Genomic DNA, 11,047 nt, shown 5'->3' with positions numbered 1-11,047 from the left:
ATACAATACGACTGTTATTAAATACAGCTCTGAGCATTTTACAAAATCCAAAAAAAAAAATAATAAAAAAAAAGAAAATCATAATCATAATCAGCTGCTGCAGTAGCAGCAGCCACAGCCACATCAGCGAATAGTGCTAAAATATGAATAAATGCATGAAAATTAATGCTTTACTTGGCTTATAATTTCAATTAACCATTATAATATTTTTTTAATACAAATACCTCTTTAAAGATTATGTGCATAAATGTACGAATGCGGTTGCTGTTTCAGGTTTTTTTTGTTGAGATTTATAAATGTGGCATAATTTCTTTTCCCAATTACTCGGTTATTTGCCAATACTAATGAGAAATTGTAGGTTTTTCAAGTGGTTTTAAATATATGCCTATTTAGCATTTATTTTCCCAAAAATCAATATTTATTACTACGAGTATTATTATTGTTCACAGTGAATTTTTATAGTTTTGGGCTGCTAGGTGTTATATGGAGAAAATTTGCATAAAAATAAATTTGAATTTTTATAGAAAAACAGTATTTCGAAAAAACTATATACAAATAATTCATTTGTTATGGTAGTTACAGTTGCTAAATACTTTATTTTTTTATTTTTTTTAATAAATTAAAATGTATTTTTTTTAAGAAAAAATAAAAAAAAATATTTTATATCTCTGTTCGAAATTACATTGTAATTTATGTCAACTTTGTATATATGAATGTATGTAAATATTAGAACGGCTCATATAAATATAGTTAGTCTTATCCCATTTGATCTACACGAAGTTTATGCCATTTTGGAACTTGTGAGGTTTGTTTACATCAGAATCAGCAACCGAAATTATGGGATTTATCATACAAAATTATTATAAACAAGGAAGAGAGATCTTCACCAAATTATGCTTTAAAATTATTGTTTTAATTTTTTTAAACTAAATTACATTTTTTTATTACTGTTTTTATACCCTACACCACCATAGTGGGGAGGGTATAATGCGTTTGTGCAGATGTTTGTAAAGCCCAAAAATATTAGTCTAACACCCACCTTAAAGTATACCGATCGACTTAGAATCACTTTCTGAGTCGATTAAACGATGTCCGTCCGTCTGGTCGGCTGGCAGAGTACAGGTCGCAATTTTTAAGATATTTCGATCAAATTTGGAAACTGGCTGATTGAAACTGGCTGAAATCGGTCCATTATTTCCGTCCGTCCGTCTGGTCGGCTGGCTGGCTGTCCATGTAAACCTTGTGCGCAGAGTACAGGTCGCAATTTTGAAGATATTTCGATGAAATTTGGTACATATTATTTTTTCGGCTCAAGGCTATTGAAACTGGCTGAAATCGGTCCATTATTTCACCTAGCCCCCATACAAATGTCCTCCCGAAATTGGACTTTATCGGTCATAAATGTTTAATTTATACATGTATCTCCACAAATTCCGCTCCAAATAAGTTTTATATAAACAAAATTCATGTCACAAAATTTTGTTACGATCGGTCCATAATTAGTCATAGCTCCCATATAGACCCGCTTCCGAAAATCACTTTAGCGTGCATAAATCGCTTAAATATGTTGGTATACACACACAATTCAAGATAGTTAACTTTAATATAGACATAAATCAAACTACCTAATTTCATGGTGATTGGTCATAGACCCCATATAAGGCCCACTTCCGAAAATCACTCAAAAATTTAAATTATTGAAATTTTAAAAGAAAAATGTTTTTGCTCTTTTACTTTGTGTAGGGTATTATATGGTCGGGCTTGACGACCATACTTCCATACTTGTTTTTTAATATTTTTTTCCAATTTTTTTTTTATATTTCTTTTTTTTAAGTATTTAATTTATTTTTTTTGGAAAAATAATTTATGACAAACGATGTTTTTTGATGAAAAAAAATTCGGGTTCAAAAATTGTTTCCCGATTTTGACCCATTGTAGGTCCAACTTACTATAGCCGTATATACATCGTTGCACTTTGAAATGTCTAACATTAGATATCCATATTGTCAATATTAATGACTTAGTAATCCAGATGTAGATAAAAAATAGGCCAAAAATCGAGGTTGTCCCGGTTTTTTACTTATATCTCAGACATTTGTGGGCCGATTTTGTCGATTTTAAATAACAACCGAGACGTAAGAATTCCCAATATATTCATGTATGAATCATGTATGTAAGTTATTTAAGGGCTACGGAAAGTTGATTTCGACATCGCTATCTTCGCTATTTGTGAGGTCGCAAATGAAAAACGTAGAAATTACAAACGGAATGACACACTTATCACTTATCACATGGTCATTTATAGACAAATTTGAAGTAATTGAAAAATTTAGTCTTCTAAAAACAATCCGTTCAAATGTCAATATCGAAACAGAGCGTGAGAGTGTTCGTGAAAGTCTTATCTAAACTTCAGGAACATCAAGAATTTCCTAGTGATTATGCGCAACGAAGAGAGTTCATTGAATGGATTATTGAACATCATTAAGTGGATGATTATTTTCAAGCAAAAACATCCTAAGCAATGAAGCAGCGTTTCACCTTGATGGCTTTGTTAATAGTCAAAATTTTCTAATTTATGGTTCAGTTTTTTGTGTGAATTTTAGACTGGAGGCATTATTTGACCTTAAAGTATATGAAATTATATAAGAATATGAAATTTTTAATTATACTTCACTTTTAATTATACAGTGTATAAAATACAAAATAAATGAAAGGGATGATGGAACATACAATTTACTACTTTGTGGTTCAGATTTTTGTAGCGAATTTTGGACTGGAGGCATTATTTGATCTTAAAGATTAGTGAAAGAATATGAAGTTTTTAATTATACTTCACTTCTAATTATACAGTGTATAAAATATAAAATAAATGAAAGGGATGATGGAAAATGAAATTTTTTGTATTTTTTGAGCCGGTCTAATAGTCATGCCTGCATCTTTATTTACATTTTTATATTGAAACGCTGGGTTTTACAACACTCAGTTAAGAAAATTTTGTATTGACAAAAGTTTTATTTGCTACTGAAAAAATATGAAGAAATATAAAAATGCTACTTTCTATCCGCGGTCCAGTAAGTGGAAAAAAATTAATGAATTCTTAACATTTTATTATCCTGTTTCAATTTTTTTATAGAGTTTTAGTAGGTTTATTTTTAGTGCAAACGTTAGGTTTTGTCGTTTTCTTGTTTCCAATATTTTAACAATAAACATGGGATCCAGAACGCTACAAAAAATAGAACTGGTTTTTGTCTACATCTGGAAAAATGTAAAAATCTACGAATTGAAACATAATTATGGTTTAATTTTGGAGTAATATGGTTTTCTGTTGAAATATTTTCATTCTTTTTTTTTTTACAAATTTTAGTATTATTTCGAACGCGACATATTTTCGTGTCAAATTAGTTCCAGAAATTTAAACAAAAGATTCGTATATGTACATACATATGTATATTATTTATTTATTGTTTATTGGTTCGTCATAATTTTTGAATAGTGCTCCAATAATTTTAACTATTTAACTTAACACAAATGCTTTTCCAAATGTTTGCAGATAGAAACCTTAAATATGTATTTGCCTTTGACTAATGATAGACACACGATTGCGAAAATCAAAATGTTTTGTATTATTATACGATAGCAGATACTGATAAAAAATGATGGTTTAAGTACATGAACGCGACATAGGCCAAACAAAACATAGGTTGGTATTTAAAATTGAGAAATACGGTCAAGAAATGGCTGAGATATAGACAGTGACTTTCTCGATTTTTTCATCTATTTATTGGGTGTATGACTTAAAAATGCGGACTTTTTCATATTTTTAGCATTTATTTTGAAACATCTGTACAATATAAATTTATTCAATGTATTGGCCTTTGTTAGCTATGAACTTTTCCCATCTTTCTTGCAACGAAGCAAAAGAGCTTCTCATCTTTTGAGGCCAAAAACGAATCAAGCCAATTTCGGGTACTCTGTTCCAAAGTGAAGCGTATCCCAGAGAGAACGTTCTGCTCAAAACAAATAATAGTCGGACGGGGCACTGTCTGGACTATAAAGCGGGATAGGCAAAACTTCTCAACCACTTCATTCAAAATACTTTTTAACCGGTCGAGCGTTGCCATGATGGAATATTTTACACTCCTTGATCGGGGAGGAGTGGGTGTGAGTTTGGTGGGTTCGATCGTAAAAAAAAAGATTCGGCTGGTTGGACGGGCTTTTCTTACGCTTCGGTTTATAGTAATGGATAAGTTTTTCATTGCAAGTAACGATTCGGTGCAAAATTTATTTTCTTTTATAGCGTTCAAGCAGCATTGCTCTCGGCTTCAATTCGTATGGTACCCAATTTGTCTGCTTTTGGATGAATCCTTCAGCTTGCAAACATTTTGAAATTGCTGCTTAAGTAGCTCCCAATGATTTTGCAAGACCTTGTTGTGTTTGACAACAATCTTCAGAGCATGCAATTCTGGGTCTTCAAACTTTTTTGGCTGGCCTGGTAGACCTTTGTCTGCCGTGTCAAAATCACCACTACTGAACCGAACAAACCATCTTTCGCGTGATCAAACCGATGGAACACAGTCACCATAAGCTTTCGTGAGCAATCAGCAGCACTTTTTTTCAAATTAAAGAAATAAAACATAAATAAATGACAGATATGTACCTCTATTGTAAATCCCGCATTTTTATGTCATACACCCAATATTTTTTAGCCGAATTTCTTCACCAACATTTTTTTTATCATCAAAATGGTTTTTATCAATAAATTTTTCATCCAACATTATTTTCACCAACTTTTTTGTCTCTCACATTTTTAAAATTTTTTTTTTCACCAACTTTTTTTTATCGAATTGTTTTTAATATTTATCTTAAAGTATACTTTGGTGAAGGTTATATAAGATTTGTCATAACAGAATATAGCTCTCTTACTGGTTTTATTTCAGAAAGTGTTTCCATAATCCATCCAATTCCAATTCAAGCGGGGTCAACAATGTTGGTGCACTCTAGTGTGCAATCATGATATACACAGAGAAAACAGATTCGTGATAGCAACCGAATTTGTTGCCAATCGAATGATTCTACCTTAGTGACCGAATTTTACAGTTGTGGCTACCAAATTTTAGAAGGGGTAACAAAAGTTTGGTTGCTTCAAGCGAAATTCTTCTTTGTCAACTGAATTTCTGTTGATAGAACCGAAAAATTCTATGTGTTCAACCTCCTGCACTAAAAAGTTGTGGATACATTTTTTTCAACAATGAAATGTTGGTTGTCTGTACCCCAAATGAAATCAAGGTGAGAATGTGCTTCAACGCTTAGGATGATTTTGATCGAGGTGTGGTCGCCAAATTTGAATTATTTTTCAAATATTTGTTGAACAATACAATTCCGTAGTTCTCTCTTATAATGCTCCACTTTTACTAGTCCTGAACTGTCAGCTGTCAAACTAATTTTTTGGTTGGCAACACTTTACTGTACAAATGGCGGCAAATACAAAACTTGAATGATTTTTGGGGCACCTTTTTCAGTTTCATATTTTAAGAGTTTAATACATTATTAGTAAAAAGAAATAAAATAATGAATGAATTAAGCTAACTACAGAACTGAAATAGTAAGGTTTCTTTTAACTAGTTCCATTTGAAACTGGCATTGTATAAAACTTCTATATTTTACAATTTATTTAATGTTTTGTTACCCTGTTTTTTTTCTCTATTATTTTCTATATTTTTGTGCTATTTTTACATTAAAAAAACATACAGGAACAAATTCATAGAAGCAACAACATATTTATGCTCTATTTTATTTATATATATTTTTTTTATACACACTGCATGCATATAGTTTTAACTAACCAGAGTTGAAGATTGTAGTTGAAGCAGTAAAAGTTGTTGCAATCTCATTGCTATTTCTGCATATTCATAAACATTCACACATTCGTGCAAGTAAGAGTATTTTAATGCAGCAAACATTTAGGTTGGATGTCAAATTGAAATTGATTTAAAAAAAACTTCTTAAATAGGAAACGTTTGTGAAATAATTCAATAAATAGGAGTGTCTTTAAAAGACATCTACGAAATTTCAACAATATTCGTCTATCTACTATCTTTATATATATAAATGAAATCGTATGAAATCGTAATGCCATCACGTGAGAACGGCTGGAGCGATTTGGCTGATTTTTTTTATTCGATTCCAAATTTTCAAAATTCAAAAATTCCGGGTAAAACTCGGAAAAAAAATTTTTTGAGTCCAGTCAACTATAATAAAAAGGCTCCCTAAAGTATGCAGTACAAATTTAGATATTTTATTTGCAAATAAATAAGAACAGGCAGGTGTATGTGGGTTGGAGAAACTTGAAGAACTAACATCAGTAAATGCTACCGGGCGAAGCCGGGGCGGTCATCTAGTTTTTAATAAAATCCAAGCCACCTTTTAATGGTATATCTCCATGAATAATATTCAGTCATGACTTAACTACTTCTAGGTCTAGGACAGTATGTAAAAGTTAGTACAATGTTAAACAGTAATGACTGAATCTTACCTATGCTGGGGAAATACCTACTTTATTATTACTTCGTTTTTATAGATTTCTTAAAAAATATATTAAAAGCGATTTTCAAAATTAGTTTATTGGATGTTTGTTGGGTTACTACTGTATGTAATGTATGTATGTTTGTTTATTTGTTTTTGTATGGATATGTCAGTAAGTGTTTTGTGTTCTAACTTCCATTTCAATAAATCACTACAAGGCGACAGTTTGTTGACTGTTATTGCCTCGAAATGAAAATATTATGTTGCATATTCCTACAGATATTAATGTATGTATGTGTGTTTGTTTGTGTGCATGTGCCTGCATTGTTACAACAGCAGCAACAGTAGTAGCAGCATCCATCCGGTGGCACTGCTAGAGGAGCTGCTGTGTTGTAAAAGTAGCTTTAAAGTAATTGTATGTATGCATACCGACATGCATGAGTCGAAACATTCTTCTTCCAACACTTTGCAAAGTATCTACAACCAAAAAATACATTTATTATTAAACTGTTAACATTTTTTCCCTTTCGGTATTTGTTTTTCTCATGTTTTTTTTTTTGCAATAGTTCTCGTATTTCTGTAGTGTGTATTTGTTTTTAGAAATTCCTTTAGAATACCCTACTTACTTACTTTTAAAAACATGGTGAAGAAATCGTTTTACATCGAAAATAACTCGTCCACATATCCAAGTATTAAAAATTTAAATTAATTTTTTTGAAACAAGTAAGAGATCTACATTTGGCTGTGACAATTCTTATAAAGGGTCTTCTATTAAGCGCTTCCTATCTTTAAATTTGAATAACACAAAGAGTGTTTGAAAGGCCGAAATGTTCAATTTTCCATGACTTTGGAGCATAAATCTGGCTGAATTTGACCGATGGCATAGGTTATGTTGGCTTTGAGGTAAGCTATAGTTTGTGGCTTATTCGCATATACACTCGACTTAAGAAAACCCCACAAGAAAAAGTCTAACGTTGTCAAATCTCACGATCTCGGGGTCCAGTTCACATCATCTCCACATGAGATCACCATGCCCTCATCTGCTCGTGCAGAATGTCAAATGGGGCATGCACCGTCCTGTTGAAACCACATGTCGTTGGTGTCCATATCATCCAACTCAGGCCAAAAGAAGTTGGTAATTGTCGACCTATAGCGCTCGCCGTTGACAGTGATGGCCTGGCCAACGTCCTTCTCAAATAAATATGAACCAATGACGCCGGTAACCCAAAATCCACACCATACAGTGACTTCTTTGGCATGCATTGGATGCTTTTGGATCTCATATGGATCGAAATCATCCCAAATTAAACAACTTTGTTTTCTGACGTATCCATTCATCCAGAAATGGGCGTCATCGTAGAATGGGCGAAGCTCGCGGAACATTGCTCAAACAGAAACTGAATAAATGACAGTCAATTCGATGGATATCAACTGTCAAAGTTCGAAAGTCCCTATATACACTTTATATCTTTCATCATAAGATTAAAACTAAAATTAAGAAAACAATTTTTCGTGGAACAAAAATTGTGGTGAACAAATTTTTTGGTGAAATGATTTTTAGCTGAAAAAATGTTTGGTGAAAAAAATATTGTCACTAATGTCTTATCACTTTGCTGATTCTGGTTTATATATTTTGGGTCATTTGACACGTATGTGCTCTTTGTAGTGCAGCGAGAAAACAACCGGCTACTTTATTCATCCCAGGTAACCTAGCCTGAAGTCAATTGTCACTTTAGTGTCTCCAAGTAAACTATAGTGTAGTCACTTTAAACGTTTATTTTGTACTGAACTTTAGAAAGTAGTTATTTTAGCCAACAGAAGTAATCTATTGGAGCGTTCTGCTTCGATCGAAACAAATAGTAGTCGGACGGGGCATGTTGTGGATTATAATAAGGGTGGGGCAAAATTTTCCAACCACATCATTCTAAATACTTTTTAACAGGATTTGCAACATGTGGCCGAGCGTTGTCATGATGGAATATTATGGTTTCTTGTCTGGCCGCCTATTCCGTATATTTTTCGGCCAATGATCGCTTCAAACGAATTAGTTGCGTTCGGTAAAGGTTCCCTGTGATGGTCAGGTCAGATTTTAGTAGCTGATAATAAATAGGACTATTTTGGTCCCATTAAATGTAGAACATTGCCTTACCCAAGGATATTTGGCTTTGGTGTCGATTCGCCTGGTTGGCCGGCTTTACATAGGATCTCGGTGCACAAATTATCAAGCATCATTTTGGGCATACAAAATCGTCTTTCAAGGTCTCTCGGCTTCAATTCGTATGGTACCCTATTTTCCTGCTTTTAGATGAATCCTGCTGCTGGCAAATGTTCTGAGATTGCTGCTTGAGTAACTCCCAATGATTTTGCAAGCTCTTGTTGAGTTTTACAACAATCTTCATGGAGTAATGCCTCCAATTCTTGGTCTTTAAACTTGTTTGGCTGGTCTGGACGATCCTTGTCTTGTGTCTCAAATCACCACCAACGATGGAACACATTCACCATAAGCATCGATGAGCAATCGCTGTGCTTCAGTGGCACATTTTTCAAATTAAAAAAGTAAAGCAAAACTTCTCGCATATGACGCTTTGTTGGCAGAAAATTCGACTTTTTTTAAGAAAAAAAAATGTTGTTGTTTACACTATAATGTTCAATAATTAAGTGAGGATAAATAACAGATGTGTAGCATTCAAAAAGACATATAAATTATTAAAAACTAGTTGACCGCCCCGGCTTCGCCCGGTAGCGTTTACTAATATTAGTTCTTCAAGTTTCTCCAACCTACATACACCTGCATGTTCTTATTTATTTGCAAATAAAATATCTTAATTTGTAGTGCATACATTAGGGGATTGACTGGACTCAAAAAAAAAAATTCAAAGCTTTACCCGGAATTTTTTTCTTTACAAACCATCTCCTGAAAATTTCGAATCGAATGAAAATAAAATCAGCCAAATCGCTCCAGCCGTTGTCACGTGATGCCATTACATACATGGACCATTTAATTTTTATATATATAGACAAAAACCGCGATCAAAAGATACTCCAAATAATGTAAATCCTGCATTAGCTATATTTTTTGTAGATTCCATATATATAAATATTTCAAATCCGACTTGAGTTTCCGTCCCCATTTGGTTTTAAAAGTCCAAATTCAAAACAAATGAAAAACTACATAGAAACTCTATAGAAATCGAACTATTTGTTTAGAAATTAAAGATTTATTTCCACATTTTTTCAGTTCCCCTACTGTGCACTGGATTGCCTAGAATATGTAAACTTTACATTGTAAAGTAACAAATTTACTGTTTGTTTACTTCTACATTACTTAGGGATAATAAGTGGCAGTTGGCTCTATGATAAATTACTAAAATAAATTAATTATTAAAGTCAAGAGTTAATATATTGTTACGAAATTGTACTTGAATTCAAATATAACGATTTTAAGGGCTGATTTAAAAGTAGCATAATGCTTTCAAATAACAGTGCTGTAATAGCAAACTGTAACATATCTGTGGGCATTATTAAATAAAAGCTTTCAGTTGATTTGATCGTAAGTTGGCAACGCTGTATATTCGAATATTCAGTTAAAGAACATTGTAGAAAGTACACCACAGATGGCGTATGTATTAGTAAGATCTAGAATATTCGAACTTTGACAGTTAATGAGCAATCTAGAGTGCAGATGGCAGTGTTATAAATAGTGGCAGAGGTTGCAGTCGTTAGTCAGTTTATCAGAGACGCTTTTCGAATAAACATCAACTGAGTGCCTTAAAGTGTGTTGTGTTTTTCAAGTAAATTCGTGTACATTATAAATTGTGTCTGTATTTCTGCGAATTTACAAACGTGTATAAAAAACATTGACTATTTAATTCTGATGTTGTACATTTGAATAAATAAAGAGTTGTTACCATTTTCAAACTACTAAACGGCTTTTATTTGCAATCAAAAGCATCCGGTTTATTTAAAGGAAATAAACTAACGTTTTGAAAAGGTTAAAACGTAACAATATCTAGATTACTACTAATGAATAGAATAATTACACTCTGCTACAAAATGACACTTTTTGATTGGAACAGAATACTATAATTCTGAAAGGGCATGTTGAGTAGATAATTTTTGTAGAATAAACTTATAGTCCAGCTGGTCTGAATTTTTTTTTACAGTGGGTCAAAGTTTTAATTTTTTGGTCGAAGGGAGCATTAACTAAATGAAAAAAATGTTGTAAGCTAATGTCTGAGAGAATTCTTATTATCAGAGTTATATTATGGAATTTTATGAGGATCATTTTTGTTTAAGATCTTAACCCTGTAGCTCCTGTCTTTACGGGTCAATATGACCCTTTCTTCGAGAAAGTAAAAAAAATCCTTTAAAAAAGGACATTAAAAGGATTAAAATATTCTACGAAAATTTTTGCCGGAAAATTTCAGTGGAGATCACCAAAGATGTAAATAAAGCTCTTTACGCTTAATTAGCAAAATTACACGCCACCTTGGGTCTCACATTTTTTAAAAAAAATAACAAAAAA

This window comes from Calliphora vicina, chromosome 3 (assembly GCF_958450345.1).
Source record: "Calliphora vicina chromosome 3, idCalVici1.1, whole genome shotgun sequence".
Classification (NCBI taxonomy): Eukaryota; Metazoa; Arthropoda; class Insecta; order Diptera; family Calliphoridae; genus Calliphora; species Calliphora vicina.
This window is presented reverse-complemented; position numbering follows the sequence as displayed.